Genomic DNA, 18,820 nt, shown 5'->3' with positions numbered 1-18,820 from the left:
ATAATATTGTTGCCGAATTTTGGCCAGAGTTTTCTCTGCACCCTGATGCATGAATTGATCATGTGCCGCGGTTAGAATGTCTCGTTTATGATCTTCAGGAACAACGATTTTCCAATCAAATCGATGATCGGTCAAATCGTCCTGGAAAACGTATTTTAAAAGATTGTCTCCATCCAACCGAAAATCTGGGTAATCTTCGGGATTGGTGTCGACTTTAGATTTTAAATCATTATACCACGACGACTTTGAAGTACTTTGGATGGCCATCACACTACGTGAAAGCGCATCGGGTACAACGTTGTCTCGTCCTCGACGATGAACGATTGTCATGTCATACTGTTGTAACGATAAACTCCACCGACTTAGTCGGGATGATGTTTTCCATTTGGAACGCATAATAAACGTCAACGCTGACGAATCTGTCACAAGTGTAAAGTGACTACCCTCTATGTACCCTCGAAAGTGTTCAATAGAGAGAAGGGCGGCAAGTCCTTCTTTTTCTGTAGCATGATAGGATCTTTCTGGTGTTGTAAGTTTCTTGGAAAAATACTCGATGACATGCTCCTGATCAGCCAGGCGTTGCGTAAGAACGCCGGCCACAGCGTGGTTACTCGCATCGGTATGTAAGATGAACTCGTGATCAAAATCAGCACTTGCTAGGATAGGTGATGTTATCAGTTTCTCTTTAATTACTTGGAATGCTACTTCTGCTTCAGATGTCCACTTGATGGTCTTGTTTTTAGTTTTTAAAAGTTCGGATAATGGAGCAGTTATCTTACTACAATCGGCGATGAATCGCCGATAATAGTTTGACATGCCAAGGAATCTCCTAAGCTTAGTCACTGTCACAGGTCTTTCATATTCTACAATAGGTCTTATCTTCTCAGGGTTTACCTGTAAACCTCGAGAAGAAAGAATGTAGCCGAGGAAAGGTATTTCCTCCAGGCAGAAGTGAGATTTTTCCAGCTTGATTGACAAATTCGCTTGTCGTAAACGCTTGGAGATCTCGGAGAGAAGCCGAATGTGGTCCTCGAATGTCTCTGTGACCAGGACTATGTCGTCCAGGTACACAAAGACATTCGGCTCCAGCTCACCGTTTCCTAACACCCTGGACATAAGCCGCGCCAAGCTAGCCGGACTGTTTAGAAGACCATAGGGACATCGGCGAAAGGCGAACATCCCACGCCCCTGAACACTAAATGCGCAATACTTGCGAGATTCACGTGCCAGGGGTATTTGGAGGAACGCCTCCGTCAAGTCTATGGTCGACAAAAACTTTGCCCGGGGTAACCGGCTCAGAATCCGCCCAGGATGCGGAAGCGGATACGCGTCACGAACGGTTCTCTCGTTGAGCTTCCTTGCGTCGAGACAGAGGCGAATTTGACCAGATGGCTTTCGAATTGGTACTACATTCAGAGACCAATCCGAATTGGACTCTTCAATTATTCCTCTTGCTAACAATCGATCGATTTCAGCGAACAGACCTTCCTGAATTTTAGGAGCCAATGGATAAGGGTATAAACGAATTGGTTTTGCTGATTTAAATTCATCTTTGATCACAATATGGTGTTCACACAAATCGGTAGAGTCCAGATAATCAGAGTCAGCAGTTTTGAAAGATCGTTTGACTTCTTCTAATGACGCTAACTGCTCAAGGCTAAGCCTTGGCTTTTCAGAGTCCGTCAGCTGTTTGACTGGACTGTTAGAAATGGTGGCGATTGCTGGGTATATCCCAAAACGTTCCCAAAAGTCAATCCCACAAATGCAATCTTTTGTTAAAGAAGGAGCTACTAAGGTTATGATGATTCTGGTTTTATTGTTGTATCTAAAAGGAAGTAAAACTTCTCCGATGACTTCGAGATTCGAGCCATCTGCTGTTCGTAGCTCTACACTATCTGACAAGGGACGAATTTTAACACGATTCAAACGATCAAAGACTCTGGAGTTGATAAAAGTTAAGCTGCTACCCGAATCAAGCAAAGCGTGAATCGGAATTTCATAGATTGCTAAATCTATGTGTGGACGATTATCAAAAATGTTACTTATGGTGATCTTATGAATTTGTGGTTTCTCTTCTTCATATTCAGCAGTATGTCTTGGAATGTAAAATTCTTCTAAATTGGTTAAGTCCGGTAATAAATCGAATCCTACAGTTTGCGCGTCTTGAAGTTCCTGCGGCTTTAGGACTTCCTCGACAAGTTTTTTCGGCAATATGGGCAGTTTTATGAGGTGAAACCTTTGAACGCACACCTATAACAGAAAACTCTACGAGGAATCGGACATGCTTCCAAATCATGGAGGTCTCCACAATTGTAGCATTCTCCTTCCCCAGGTGGTACATAGCTAGCTAATACTCGTTGAAATTTACTACTGTTATTACGTGGTCCTAGTTCAGAATCTGAAGAAACGATAGGGGCTCTATTCACGTTGGGTTTCGAATTATTTTGAGATTTTAATTCACTATTGACAAAGATCCTTTGACCAGGAGGTTTCACGAATTTCGGATTTGGTTTGGAAAACGGGTTTTTGTTACTTTTATCGGGGAAGTTTTTCGGATTTTTGGGACGATCATAACCTTCAATCGGACGAGACAAGTTAGGAGATTTTCTACTCTCTGAGATGGAACAATTTTCCTTTTTAGTCGGACCAAAAACTCTGGAAAACACTGAAAAGTCAGTTGCATCTAAATCCTTTCCCAAACTTAAAAGATCTTTCATGGAACGAACATTTTTCCCGACCAACGTTTTTCGTGAATCGTAACGTAAATTAGATTTCGAAATTTCCACCCGTTCTGATTCAGGAATAGGGTGATTCATGGCTAAAAAGAGTTTTTCCATTTGAAGGACGAAGCTCTGAAAAGATTCTCCCCTTTGTTGTCGAGTTGAGTAAATTTTTGCACGTAATACCGAATCTAAATCTGGGTGTCGAAACTCATTTTTCAATTCATTTACCAAGTGAGCCCACCCTGTTAATTGCTGACGATGCACGGTGTACCAATTAAGTGCTGCCCCCTCAAACAAATGCACAGCAGAATCGAATAAATCAAGCGAATTCGCTTGCTCAGAAATTGCTAGTTGATGGACATGATTAACGAACTCGTTCAAACCTAAACCTTGATCATTTCCGGAGTACTTTTTGATTTTCCACTGAGAAACCGGAATCACTTTTCTTCGCGAATAGTTCTGAGAACTCGGGAAAACTCGCGGACTCTGCTCGAACGGCAGTTGCGCGGAAGTTATCGTAATCGGGCTGATGTTAAAATTGGGAATTTCTAGGGGTTCGTGAGTACGGACATTAGACATTGCGGGTACTTCTTCCAAAAATGGATTCGAATCACGGTTGGGTAAAAACGGAGCTGAACACGGAAGAATTTCCTCCTCGGGAAACAAAAACGGATTGGTTTTGTTCAACTTCGGAATTTCGGTAGAAGGCGGGCACGGAATTTCGTGAGTCTGAACCGGAGGACTAGCACGGTTATTAGACGCGGAAGCTTGAAACTGAGCGGTAGTGATAGTAGTCAAATGATCAATTTGTTCACGCATACCACTGATTTGTTTCGCTAACGATTGGATTAGAATACCGACGTCTTTCATCGCGTTATTGAACTCTTCTTTCGTCACAAACTCTGGCTCAACAACTCGTTTCGGAATAGTACCGGTTTTTCGTTTTTCCGCAAACGTGTATTTTTGTTCGCCTAACCTCTCCGACTCGTCATCTTCACCGAAACGCGAATGTGCCGACCAGAAACCTTCATTTAAAAGGTCTAAAACTTTTCGGAACACGAGGTCACTTTCACGACGAATTTCACCGATCGAATGGTATTTTATCACGGCTAAACGATGTCCCAAGTGCAATAAACGAGCTTTCAAATTCGACGTCTGGCTTCTGGGCAATGTGGTTACCATTTGATGAATTTCGCGATAATTTTTCTTACAAATTTCTAAATCGATTTCGGGATCGATGTCGTAGTGAAGCTCGAAATTATCACCGTCGGCTTCATCTCGCAAAATTTGCTTAAGCAAACTCGCACGTTTTTGACGCGACGCATCTTCCGCGACGATGACTTTGCGGAGAAGAAGCTCATAGTCAAGCTCCTCCGATTGTAAGTCGTTTGGGCACATCGCACTATACACCACGCCGAAGTCGGTACCGGAAATCGAAGAACGACGCGATCGCATGTTTGTCTCACAAGAAAAAGTAACAAAATCACAAATGCACGTGGAAGCTGTCGTCACAAAAATTGCCCAAGAATAGAAAGCTATTATCACTTTTACGCCCCGCTCACTTCACGGTCAATATTCACGTGTCACTCAGCTTCGGATTACCAAATTACCGCGTGTTTAAAAATTCCTTTAACCCGAATAATCGGCCTTGTTTATTGTGGCTTTCCCACCGCGATATCAAAACCAAAAATTCACCACATATAAGCCTCTGATGTGACCAGAGGAGACATTTACATTTACGAAAGTTACTTTTGGAAAACTCCCCCTCCGCCAGGTGAAAGGAAAAATATTCAAAGAAAATTTTTCCTCTCCTGAGAACCTTTTTGGTTGGGCGCCAGGTGAAACTTTGCTTTTTCCCCAGGAACGGGTTCAGCCCAGAAGGGGCTGCCCAGCAACACCCAGTCCCTGGTCTAAAGCCACGGGGACTAACGGGTTTGGGCGCTCAAGGCCTCTTTTGTTCCTGGGTCTCAGGGCGTATGTTAGGCTGGGGGAGTTTTCGGATGGGAGGATACCTACAACAAAAAGTTACCTTGGTTTAAAGCTGGTTTATTCGGCGAATTCTTGATGGAATGTCACGCACACGGGGTCGGGATGGTAGCGGGGCAATCGGTCGATCGTCTGAGTCGCCACGGGATGGGCGACGCCTGGATGGAACGGGCTGAATGCGGTGCGGTACCACGCACCACCCTCACGGCACGGCCGGGCTTGGATAGGCGAACCACACACACGCCTAGGAGACCTCTCGCCTGGACCGAAGTTGCACCAGACGCAACGTTTGGAGACGCCTGGTTGGGACGGGAACAGTACGATACCACGCACCACACTAACGGCTGGCTGTTTCGGTCTCTCTTCTTCGTCTCGCTGGCAGACCAACCACGCGCTTTTGACTAGGCGCGCACCTTGGTATGCGGTTGGGCAACGGGATGGAATGGAAACGGTCGTGCGATACCACACACTCTTGGCTGGCTGAAGCTGTCTCTCTCCGGTTAGACCAAGCACGCGCTACTGGCTAAGCGCGCACCTCGGGACTAGGCTTGGATTCACACGCACAGGTTTTGTTGGCTTTGGTTTCGTCTCACCACACACTTTCCGATAACTCGCGCTGCGCTGCTTCTCGATCGTCTTGCGGTACACTCGCGCGGCACGGTCGAACCGAAGGAACTTGTTCGGATCGTTGAAATTCGATGAGGTGATAATACTTTGTGGAGCCCTGTCTCGATACGTCTGTCCACTTTAGCTGCCGGAAACCAAGAGGCCTGGTGAATCGTCTTGCCTCACCAAGAAACCTCCGCGTCTCGATGCTCGGCTATGCGTTCTACTAGAACGCATGTATTTTGAGGCGTTGCGTATGTAAGCCGTCCATCCCTTGTGCGTCTTGATTTCGTCTACTCTTCGCTGGCCACGTGTTTAAATTTGAATCCGCCGTTGTCTTTCTAATCTAAGCTATTTATAATGTTTTAACCTAACTCCAACCCATCAGTTACTTTATTTAAAAAAAATCAAATCAATGTTACACGTTCGGTAACAGCAAAACTCTTAAATTTCCTAAATCGTTATCGCAAGTTCTTAAATTAAAATCATCGACATTGTCATGGTATACATTAATTAGATTATCCATTAAATTATTTATATAAAAAGTAATCACAAGACCTTTTACAAATAATGATGCATGCTTCTTTCGCTCAGGTTTGTAAAATCCTGGAAAAAAACAGCTCAGGAGTGTTCATGTCAGCTTTGAAGACTTGTTTGTAGTAAATATTAGGGTAAGTAATCTTGAGCAGAACTAAATGGCTCAATCGACGCAACTCAAAATAGTTGATCAAGCGGTATGGATAAGGGTTATATCCAAACGATTTTTTAGTTCAGCGAAAAGATCTTGGTTTCGGCTTTCTAATGATAATTTGTAGATTTTTTAGAGTAAATCTTAATAACTCCAGAGCTGTTTACTGAAGTAAGAACTCTGATCTTAAGCGGAACCCAGCTGACATGAAATCGAAATAGAAATGAGAATCCAAATCGAATATTAAGACATTTCTAATAACCATCGTAAACAAGTTGGTATTGAGTGATTTTTTTTCATTCATTTACGACAAGCTTTGCCCAAAAAAAGTTGAATCGGAAGGCAGTTTAGTCAATTCGTAAATATGTCTCCAAATAGTTGAGAATATGCTAATTCGACATTTACGATTTGAGTAAACTAATTTACGATAAATGGGCGATCCTTCCTTCTTTCTTCCTTTGACCGGTTCGTGAACAGAAAATCTTAGATATAGAGCTATAGCGCGAATCATATCAATTGATCAGTTGGCATCGTGGTAAGATACCGGACCGCCAACTCGGATGACTTGGAGTTCAAATCTCGGTCGGGGATTTTTTTTAATTTATCTCAAACTACTTAAAATTGTATATTTTGCTATTTGTGGGGAGATCGAATTGTTAATACCTTGTCATTGTAGATATATCGCCTCCACTTTTGTAGCTATATGCTATTTTGCTAAGTTTAATAGAACCTTTGCATATTTGTTTGAATAATTCTGTTGTTCCTGCGATATACCCTTTTAAATGTTTGCTGACTATGCTGATCTTGAGAGGAACCAAAATATTATCCTTAGTGGAACCATTATGTACTGTCAACTTATCTAATAACTCTCATCCCTATTCTTTGTGTGATGGTGAAAACTTCAATTGAATGCCATCTTTAAAGATTTTCAAGTTTAAAAATAATGTTTCTACATAACAGAAAGTTAACCTTCCAAAGTTGTTCGCAAAATATCCGTTCAAATTTATTTCTTATTTCAAAAAAGATATCCAGCGAATCGAAGTTAAACGCTGTATCTTTTTTTAAAAGATTCGATTTCTAAACTCGAATTTTAGTTTTTTTTTTCAAAATTCAGTTTTTTAGTATTTTTATATGTGCACATTTAGAGGCATAAATTACAGGTTTGTACATTGCTCTGAACTACTCATTTATAGAATTAAGTTTATAATAAAATCCAGCTTCTTATGAATAACGATAATATTTATTTATATTTTTAATTATGGAAACATTAGCAGGGCCGTAGGAAGAACCGCCTCATGGGGGGGGGATTAGGCCACCCATTTTTTCTATGATATTTTTGTTCAAACAATGCATGTATTATACAAATTGAAAAGAACTGTGTTATACTATTTGTTTTTTTTTTATTTTCAAGTTCTTTCACCTTAACAGCTTTTTGAATTACATAGAAAATTTTAAAAATTTATCACTAAATCTTTGAAATGGTCAACTTTATTTATATAAGAAACTAGCTGATCCCATACGAACTCCGTTTTGCATTTAATTTAAAAAATGTCATGAATAGTTTGAATCAGTGCCAATTGCCGGGCATTATGAGATGCATTTCCAAATGCATTGGTAGGCAATAATTACAAAAATGTTGTACACGTAATATGGACGAACATTTTTTTCTGTCGTATGCTACTAAATTTGAAATCAGGAATCAATTGACCGTGCCAAAAAAAACCCCGTATATGTATTTTCGTCTCAATGCGATACAAAATTATTGAAAATAAAATTTATCAGTTAATACGGAATAATCAGTTTATTGTCGTTTGATTCAAATGTTGAAATCAGAAATCAATTGACCGTCCCAACCCCCATGTATAAGTTTCGACTCGATCGTTGCTGAAGAACGGAATGATTGCCAAAAAATTAAACCCCTTTCGGAGGCCTCTTTTACAAACTTCGAAATCGATTGTTCTTCCCTCAAAATTCCCGTGTGCAAATTTTCATCTCAATCTGATGTAAAATAACCTCAATATCACGAAAATATTGAAAATGTAACATGGATGACCCCTTTTGTCGGCCCTTTACACTGAATTTGATGCCTGCAATCGATTACACGTAATTCAAAACTTTCGTTTACCAATTTTCATCTGAATCCGATGTATAGTGACGTCAATACAGCAAAAAATAGCAAACAGTTTATATGGACGACCCTTTTAACTGGCCGCTCACACAAAATTTAATACCGGCAATCGATTGCCCGCCCCTAAAAATATCCACGCGCAAATTTTATACTCAATCCGATGTATAATAATGTCAATATCACAAAAATATTGAGGCTTGTGATATAGCTCAGTTGGCAAGTCTGTTGTCTCCTGAGCCGATGTCCGCGAGTTCGAGCCCAAGAGTAAACATCGAACACAGTTGTACCGGTAAGTTATTCAATAACGATCCGCCAACTGCAACGTTGATAAAGTCGCGAATGCCATAAAGATGGTAAAACGACTATAATCGAAACAAAAATAAAAAAAAACAAAAACATTGAAAAGTTAATATGGACTACCCCTTTTGCCGATCCCTTGCATTGAATTTGATATCTAAATTCGATTGAACGTCATTCAAAACTCTCGTGTACCAATTTTCATCTGAATCCGATGTATAACAACGTCAATATTGCAAAAATAGCGAAAAGTTGATATGGACGACCCCTTTTGTTGGCCCCTCATACAAAATTTAAAACCTGAAATCGATTGCCCGTCCCTAAAAACTCTCGTGTATCAATTTTTATCTGAATCCGATGTACAATAACGTCAATATTGCAAAAACAGTGAAAAGTTCATATGGAAGACCCCTTTTGCCGACCCCTGAGCCAAAATGCAATAACTAAAATCAATTGCTCATCTCTCAAAACCCCCACGTGCAAATTTTCATCACAATCCGACCAAAAATAACGTCAATATCGCGAAGACAATATTTGTTTTGTATGGACGACCCCCTTCAGAAGGGGTCATCCAAAAATCTCAAAAACATTTTCCATCATTTCTGGTCCTAATGAGCATCCATGCCAATTTTCAGACCTCTAGCTCTTAAAACGGCTGAGTTTATAAAGGACAAACAAACAAACCCACAGAATAGATTCGAATTTTTTCTAAAGAAAGCCTTCAGAAAGAATCAAGCTTTCAAAAGTAGACAAAATAGATTGAAATTTTATGGTTCAAATCTGATTCTTGCTAAATCATTCCAAATTTTCAATTTAAGTTTGAAATTTATTTATTTATTTATTGTTTAATCATGTAACATAAGATCTCAGATCTTCTAATTCGCTACAATATGGTAATTTCTCTTATATAAATTAATAATTTTTAACAATGTTTCTGAAGTGTGTTGTTTTTAAATAACCGTTCTTTTCAACTATTTGTTCTGTTAAGTTTTGCCAACAAACTCTCTCTGAATCCCTTTTTATTCAGAATATTTTTAATTTCTAAAGGTTCCAATTGGTTCCAATAAACGATACCTCTAACAATAAATGAGTTACTATAGTAAGATGAGTTGTGATTTGGTACGATGAAACTATTAGTACGTGAACTTCGGAGAGGTACAAGCATTGAATATAAATAAGAAGGTTTTTTACAAACAATAGGGGAGAATGAGGATACTTGATCCCTGGGGATACTTGATTCCTTAGCTATATCTCGAAACTGGAATGTCTTACATAGATCAAATGTTCTAGAAAAATATGCCAAATGGAGCAAAATAACAATGCTTGTAGTTTAAATTTTTTTTAACAAAATAATTGTTTGAGTAATTGAACTTTGTTTGAAAAATTTCACAAAATGTAACTTGAAGATCTTTTTTCATCACCATAAAATGTTCCTTACATGGTAAAATTATGAAAAAAATATTTGTTCCAGTGTATCAATCGTTCGAGCGTAATATGAACTTCATAATGCCATATTTCCAAAGCAATGGAAAACTTTCAACTTTTTTTCAGAAAAAGATTTCTAAAATGTTGATTATGGGTACAATTGATCCCCTAGAGTTGGGTACAATTGATCCCCCTTCCAAAAGGCATATTCTTCTTCTGGATTGATCGTTATGATTGCTGATTACAAAATTACTAATATTTATCCAAAAACTAATATTTATCAAATAATTGTCTGAAGAAAAGAGCAAAAATAATTAATTGTCTCTTAATTATAAAAAATAGCGCCTTTAAGTATGCAATATTATTAGCGTTGAGACAATGTTAAAGAATTTTCATCTTATGTCTGCTATAAATTGTGAAATGAGAACAAACATGACCAAAATAGTCAATTAACATTCTATCTTGGGGTTTTGTTTGATTTTTATACAAGGATTAGGGCTTCCTGAATTAAAGATCAAGTCTCCTTCAATATTTTTTTATATTTTTTTGTAGCGGTCCACCACACTCCCCCACACCAAAAGGCTCAATTGAGCCCCCTGGTAATGGACGCTACTGTTCTCAGCATGTCTGGCAGCAAAATGATAATAAGAGTAAACGCGAGCAAATTTTGATCATGCTGAGAACACAAATATTTATAATGTCGTGCGAGGAAATGTATTATTTAACTAAATTGACTACAATATGAAATCTCAATGGAAAATAATTTCCTTTGAAGAGATTCATTATTCGATATTTACTAATATACTATTTATTTATTGCTAATTTTATTATGTTATGTTCAATAATTTTATAAGATAGCTTAGCTTAGCTTGATTAACTACTCACATCCACCTTTAACCGTTAAACCCGAAATGCATAGTTATGGAAAATGGATTAATTCCTCCAAAATCAAATTATGATTACAATCAGTTCGAATTCCACGATCGCTGGTGTGGCTCAGTGGAACAAGTTCCAAATTGCCAATGGTTGCTACTCCGTGATTGACCGAGGCCATCAATTTTCTTCAGAGGTCAAATGAATGGTGCTTGGGATTAGCAGCTCATTCACACTGCACAAAACTAATGCTCTCTCTTTGAACATCAATAACGGCGCCGGCCACGTCCTAGTAGTCAATGGATAGATTGGAAAAAAGAAAGGGATGAAAGATTTATTTTATGCATTAGGACCGAGGTCACCTCTGCATCCTAGCAAATTAATTTTGGTTGGGAATGGGTAAAAGGAATTGATTGGAAGACACTTTTGACACGTGTTACGGTGAACCATAAAAAATATATTCCTTACTCCTATTAGGTCTTATCCGAAGCTTTCAGTCAATGAGGGAGCATGAGATTGTTAAATGTAATGATGAAAAAAATAACTACTATCACCAATTGGCTTTTTTTCATGAACATCCCAGCATCTTTCCCCAACATAAATTTGTAAAAAATAAGCCTATAGTATAACCGTAATATCCTGTGACATATCAAGTCGACGATTTACTTTTTTTTCATTTGTTTATATCTCTATGTTAATAATCTTTCCTGAATTTTAGCTATAATCTATCCTGAAGTTTAGCTATGATGAATGAATGAAAAATTAATCAAAACAACCATTTAATTCGATTCATTTAAGAAAAATGATATCAACAAATCCATCTCTCAAAAAAAGCTCATCAGTTCAAAATGCTTATCGTAAAATGATGATACATAGCTCTGAATTTAAAGTTATTCTTTTTTTCACTAGATGACACATTTTTAAAAAAAAAATTTTAATTCGATTTTAAATACATCGAATTTTAAATATTTTTAATTCAATCAAAATAGTCCTACATGAAACAGGGTTGCGAAAGTTAGGTGGGAAATTTCCTACTGTCTAATTAGGGAAACGATTGGCGATTGCTCCATGCGTCATGTCACTGACGATGATAAAATTTGCGTATGTGCTTATGATCATAGTGCGGAGAATGTTATATGTAAATGTTTTCAAAATGATTTGATCTCACCAAGCATCCACGGACCAGAACTCGAATTGGTGGCAGAAACTTCTGAGGATTCAGTATTTCCTTGATCCATTATTTTTGGGAAACCACCCCATTTTTTCTGGAGCGGCTGTGTTCACTTTGCTGCATCATTTTCGATCACCAAAACAAATTGTTCAGATTATCCTGCAAATCTGTAAAAAATTTAGAAGTAAAATTACACTCTACACTGTTACTGAAAGTGAAATTCTAGAAAAGATGAAAGTCGTCTATTTCTTTATACTAAGGCATTGAGAGGAATTTTGAAAAATAATTTAATGAAATTCTACTTAGCTTCGAGTCTTGGATTCAAACTTTCTCTTGCTTATCTTCCGGTCAGGACCCAAATTCATCTTCTTTCTCCTCCACGAGTATTTTTTTACGATAGTTCAGATTCCACCTTGCTTAGTATTGTATTGTAGCTATCAGTCATCAGCTTTTTACACTGGAGCGCTGAAAAATTTTCATCTTCTTTCGAAAATATAAAATGATTTGAATTGTTTTCGATAAATTTGACGAGCTCGAAAAAAAGACGTCCAACTTTGTCCCTGACTGCTTTGATTTCCTATAATCAATAATTTTATAAGATATACATACAAACTACAAGATTTTTAAGAAAAATAATATTAGATATTAACGCTACAAAAGTACAAAAGGTAAACAAAACAAAGACTGGTTAATGATCGACTGTTTGAATGGTTCAATTTTTCTTTCAAAAGCTGTATCACTTTGGTTTTGAACATGGAGCGATTGGTTATGTTTTTAATATCCGTTGGTAAGGTGTTGTATTTAGTAGGTCCAATAAATGAAATTCTTTTTTGCCCTAATGATGTTGTGGATCGGCTTCGTTGCAAGAAATCTGACTGGCGAGTGTTATGAGTTCGCAACCCCGTAGTAAAATGGAGGTTTTGAATATTTTCAATTGAGTGTAGATTATCATAGACATATACAACAGTTTGCAAATCACAGAGTTCAGATATAGGGGATCAAGTCTCCCCTAACTTCAGAAAAATCGCAATTTTTTTACTCCCACGAAAATGCTTCTAGTTCATCACCGGGTTCAAGTATCGTTCTAATTTTTGGAGCATAGAAACTTGAAGTTACAAGCTGTCAGAAAATGTCAAAGACGGCGAGTTGCTAAATTTTTTCAAAAAGATATGGTGAAAATAAGAAAAGGGGATCAAGTATCCCCACTCTCCCTTATTTTATGCATAGCCACACATGATCGAAAGCGGAAAAAAATTTTAAATTCGCAACCTAGAAGAAATTTCTGAAGAAACGTTACTCTTGAAAAAAGACGAAAGTCTAAATACGTACCGAACGCAGGCATTCAATGCAACTTTGAGTCGATCCTGTAAACTAATTTGGGCATTAGAGGTGATAAAACCACCGTACATAAAATAAGGGAGTACAAAAGTTTAAAAAAAATTGATCTTGCACGGTATATCAAAGTGTCTCGTATTAATATTGAGAAGTTTCAGTGAGGCATATATTTTTGAACACTGATGTCTGATGTGCATGCCCCAATGGAGGTTCCTATCAAAAATTACACCTAGACTATTAATTTTTTTTACGAACTCAAGTTTTCCATTGTTTAAAAATAATTCAGGAGGTGCAAAAAGACATTTGGGTCTAGTTATAAATAAAGCTTGAGTTTTTGAACTATTTATTGGTAATTGATTAATAGTCGACCAACGATGAAGTTTGGATAAGTCTTTGTTGATTCTATGCGCAACTTCTACAGGGTTATATTGACCGTCATTACAAAAATATAGCTGAACATCGTCCGCGAAAAGATGTGGGCTACAATGTTCCAAAATACCAGGGAGGTCATTTATAAATAATGAAAATAAAATTGGGCCTAGAACGGAGCCTTGAGGAACACCTGACTTGATACATTCAAACTCCGACAAAGAACCTTCAAAAAGTACAGCTTGCTGTCTTGAAATTAGATATGATTTTATCAGATTAGCAGCTGATGCGCCAAAAGCAAAATTATTTATAAGTTTTTCATACAATTCAGTATGTGACACCCGATCAAAAGCCTTGGAAAAATCAATAAGAAGAAGGATAGCAACTCCTTTTTTATCAATACATTTGGCTATATCATCGTGTACTTTAATCAGAGCTGTCTCGGTACTGTGATTTTTGCGGAAACCAGACTGAAACTTGTGCAAAAAATCATTATTGTTTATGTATTCCGATATTTGTTCTTTAATTAATTTTTCAAAAACTTTCGAAAGCGTGCACAAAATACTCACCGGTCGAAAATTGGAGATAGCGCAAGAATTTGCTTTCTTTGGTATAGGTACAACTTTAGCTATTTTCCATTCCTCGGGAAATTTAGAAAAATTAATAATAGTTTTATGAAATGAATTTGCGGCTTTATCGGTGAGGGTTAAAGAGTTGAAATGAAAGACGGATAGAAGATCAGAAGAAAATTCTAAGGTGGTGAAAAGAGCGAAGAGCATTTGAAATAGAAGCTTGACCACATACTAAATTCTTTGTCCCACACCAATTAACTGTATTGAAGAAGTAGTACCCAATAGAGAAGGCACTACGTTTTTCGATACAGTTAATTATGGATGGTTCGACCGCCATGTGAGTGTGCACATGTGCCGAACGGACAAAAAATTTAGCATGTGGTTGCTCTGTTAAGTCTTCTATTGTGCGATATCGTTCCATCGATGGCTAGGTAGATTTCTTATTTTCGTTTTGTGCGGATGTTCCAACTGGATTGAGTTGTCGCATACGGTCAACGGTCAGAAATCTTGGCCTAACTATTTTCGATTATCGGAACGATGTTTTGTAATTGATTTTTATAGCCGAATTATTTTTATTATTTAAGAGGAGAAATCACCGTGAATTTGTTTTATGAAATGAATTTGCGGCTTTATCGGTGAGGGTTAAAGAGTTGAAATGAAAGACGGATAGAAGATCAGAAGAAAATTCTAAGGTGGTGAAAAGAGCGAAGAGCATTTGAAATAGAAGCTTGACCACATACTAAATTCTTTGTCCCACACCAATTAACTGTATTGAAGAAGTAGTACCCAATAGAGAAGGCACTACGTTTTTCGATACAGTTAATTATGGATGGTTCGACCGCCATGTGAGTGTGCACATGTGCCGAACGGACAAAAAATTTAGCATGTGGTTGCTCTGTTAAGTCTTCTATTGTGCGATATCGTTCCATCGATGGCTAGGTAGATTTCTTATTTTCGTTTTGTGCGGATGTTCCAACTGGATTGAGTTGTCGCATACGGTCAACGGTCAGAAATCTTGGCCTAACTATTTTCGATTATCGGAACGATGTTTTGTAATTGATTTTTATAGCCGAATTATTTTTATTATTTAAGAGGAGAAATCACCGTGAATTTGTTTTATGAAATGAATTTGCGGCTTTATCGGTGAGGGTTAAAGAGTTGAAATGAAAGACGGATAGAAGATCAGAAGAAAATTCTAAGGTGGTGAAAAGAGCGAAGAGCATTTGAAATAGAAGCTTGACCACATACTAAATTCTTTGTCCCACACCAATTAACTGTATTGAAGAAGTAGTACCCAATAGAGAAGGCACTACGTTTTTCGATACAGTTAATTATGGATGGTTCGACCGCCATGTGAGTGTGCACATGTGCCGAACGGACAAAAAATTTAGCATGTGGTTGCTCTGTTAAGTCTTCTATTGTGCGATATCGTTCCATCGATGGCTAGGTAGATTTCTTATTTTCGTTTTGTGCGGATGTTCCAACTGGATTGAGTTGTCGCATACGGTCAACGGTCAGAAATCTTGGCCTAACTATTTTCGATTATCGGAACGATGTTTTGTAATTGATTTTTATAGCCGAATTATTTTTATTATTTAAGAGGAGAAATCACCGTGAATTTGTTTTATGAAATGAATTTGCGGCTTTATCGGTGAGGGTTAAAGAGTTGAAATGAAAGACGGATAGAAGATCAGAAGAAAATTCTAAGGTGGTGAAAAGAGCGAAGAGCATTTGAAATAGAAGCTTGACCACATACTAAATTCTTTGTCCCACACCAATTAACTGTATTGAAGAAGTAGTACCCAATAGAGAAGGCACTACGTTTTTCGATACAGTTAATTATGGATGGTTCGACCGCCATGTGAGTGTGCACATGTGCCGAACGGACAAAAAATTTAGCATGTGGTTGCTCTGTTAAGTCTTCTATTGTGCGATATCGTTCCATCGATGGCTAGGTAGATTTCTTATTTTCGTTTTGTGCGGATGTTCCAACTGGATTGAGTTGTCGCATACGGTCAACGGTCAGAAATCTTGGCCTAACTATTTTCGATTATCGGAACGATGTTTTGTAATTGATTTTTATAGCCGAATTATTTTTATTATTTAAGAGGAGAAATCACCGTGAATTTGTTTTATGAAATGAATTTGCGGCTTTATCGGTGAGGGTTAAAGAGTTGAAATGAAAGACGGATAGAAGATCAGAAGAAAATTCTAAGGTGGTGAAAAGAGCGAAGAGCATTTGAAATAGAAGCTTGACCACATACTAAATTCTTTGTCCCACACCAATTAACTGTATTGAAGAAGTAGTACCCAATAGAGAAGGCACTACGTTTTTCGATACAGTTAATTATGGATGGTTCGACCGCCATGTGAGTGTGCACATGTGCCGAACGGACAAAAAATTTAGCATGTGGTTGCTCTGTTAAGTCTTCTATTGTGCGATATCGTTCCATCGATGGCTAGGTAGATTTCTTATTTTCGTTTTGTGCGGATGTTCCAACTGGATTGAGTTGTCGCATACGGTCAACGGTCAGAAATCTTGGCCTAACTATTTTCGATTATCGGAACGATGTTTTGTAATTGATTTTTATAGCCGAATTATTTTTATTATTTAAGAGGAGAAATCACCGTGAATTTGTTTTATGAAATGAATTTGCGGCTTTATCGGTGAGGGTTAAAGAGTTGAAATGAAAGACGGATAGAAGATCAGAAGAAAATTCTAAGGTGGTGAAAAGAGCGAAGAGCATTTGAAATAGAAGCTTGACCACATACTAAATTCTTTGTCCCACACCAATTAACTGTATTGAAGAAGTAGTACCCAATAGAGAAGGCACTACGTTTTTCGATACAGTTAATTATGGATGGTTCGACCGCCATGTGAGTGTGCACATGTGCCGAACGGACAAAAAATTTAGCATGTGGTTGCTCTGTTAAGTCTTCTATTGTGCGATATCGTTCCATCGATGGCTAGGTAGATTTCTTATTTTCGTTTTGTGCGGATGTTCCAACTGGATTGAGTTGTCGCATACGGTCAACGGTCAGAAATCTTGGCCTAACTATTTTCGATTATCGGAACGATGTTTTGTAATTGATTTTTATAGCCGAATTATTTTTATTATTTAAGAGGAGAAATCACCGTGAATTTGTTTTATGAAATGAATTTGCGGCTTTATCGGTGAGGGTTAAAGAGTTGAAATGAAAGACGGATAGAAGATCAGAAGAAAATTCTAAGGTGGTGAAAAGAGCGAAGAGCATTTGAAATAGAAGCTTGACCACATACTAAATTCTTTGTCCCACACCAATTAACTGTATTGAAGAAGTAGTACCCAATAGAGAAGGCACTACGTTTTTCGATACAGTTAATTATGGATGGTTCGACCGCCATGTGAGTGTGCACATGTGCCGAACGGACAAAAAATTTAGCATGTGGTTGCTCTGTTAAGTCTTCTATTGTGCGATATCGTTCCATCGATGGCTAGGTAGATTTCTTATTTTCGTTTTGTGCGGATGTTCCAACTGGATTGAGTTGTCGCATACGGTCAACGGTCAGAAATCTTGGCCTAACTATTTTCGATTATCGGAACGATGTTTTGTAATTGATTTTTATAGCCGAATTATTTTTATTATTTAAGAGGAGAAATCACCGTGAATTTGTTTTATGAAATGAATCGCACAATAGAAGACTTAACAGAGCAACCACATGCTAAATTTTTTGTCCGTTCGGCACATGTGCACACTCACATGGCGGTCGAACCATCCATAATTAACTGTATCGAAAAACGTAGTGCCTTCTCTATTGGGTACTACTTCTTCAATACAGTTAATTGGTGTGGGACAAAGAATTTAGTATGTGGTCAAGCTTCTATTTCAAATGCTCTTCGCTCTTTTCACCACCTTAGAATTTTCTTCTGATCTTCTATCCGTCTTTCATTTCAACTCTTTAACCCTCACCGATAAAGCCGCAAATTCATTTCATAAAACAAATTCACGGTGATTTCTCCTCTTAAATAATAAAAATAATTCGGCTATAAAAATCAATTACAAAACATCGTTCCGATAATCGAAAATAGTTAGGCCAAGATTTCTGACCGTTGACCGTATGCGACAACTCAATCCAGTTGGAACATCCGCACAAAACGAAAATAAGAAATCTACCTAGCCATCGATGGAACGATATCGCACAATAGAAGACTTAACAGAGCAACCACATGCTAAATTTTTTGTCCGTTCGGCACATGTGCACACTCACATGGCGGTCGAACCATCCATAATTAACTGTATCGAAAAACGTAGTGCCTTCTCTATTGGGTACTACTTCTTCAATACAGTTAATTGGTGTGGGACAAAGAATTTAGTATGTGGTCAAGCTTCTATTTCAAATGCTCTTCGCTCTTTTCACCACCTTAGAATTTTCTTCTGATCTTCTATCCGTCTTTCATTTCAACTCTTTAACCCTCACCGATAAAGCCGCAAATTCATTTCATAAAACAAATTCACGGTGATTTCTCCTCTTAATTAATAATAGTTTTAAATTGCGACCCAGAGATGGGTCTTGACTCAAACATTCAGTCAGCGAAACTTTTTTTGTAGAGAAATGAATCCAACTTAGATGAAATTTCAGGGACTAAATAAGAGAAAATCGATGTT

The 18,820-nt window shown here is 37.8% G+C and overlaps 1 protein-coding gene across 1 annotated transcript in view; it reads right to left on the bottom strand.

Annotated features, from left to right (window-relative positions):
- The window catches only part of LOC129751451 (ATP-binding cassette sub-family F member 2), a 520,520-nt gene that overhangs the window by 283,094 nt on the left and 218,606 nt on the right, over window positions 1–18,820 (bottom strand). The window lies entirely within an intron of this gene.

This window comes from Uranotaenia lowii, chromosome 3, assembly GCF_029784155.1.
Source record: "Uranotaenia lowii strain MFRU-FL chromosome 3, ASM2978415v1, whole genome shotgun sequence".
NCBI lineage: Eukaryota > Metazoa > Arthropoda > Insecta > Diptera > Culicidae > Uranotaenia > Uranotaenia lowii.
Note: the sequence above shows the minus strand (reverse complement) of the source record. Positions and strands in the feature narration are given on the sequence as shown.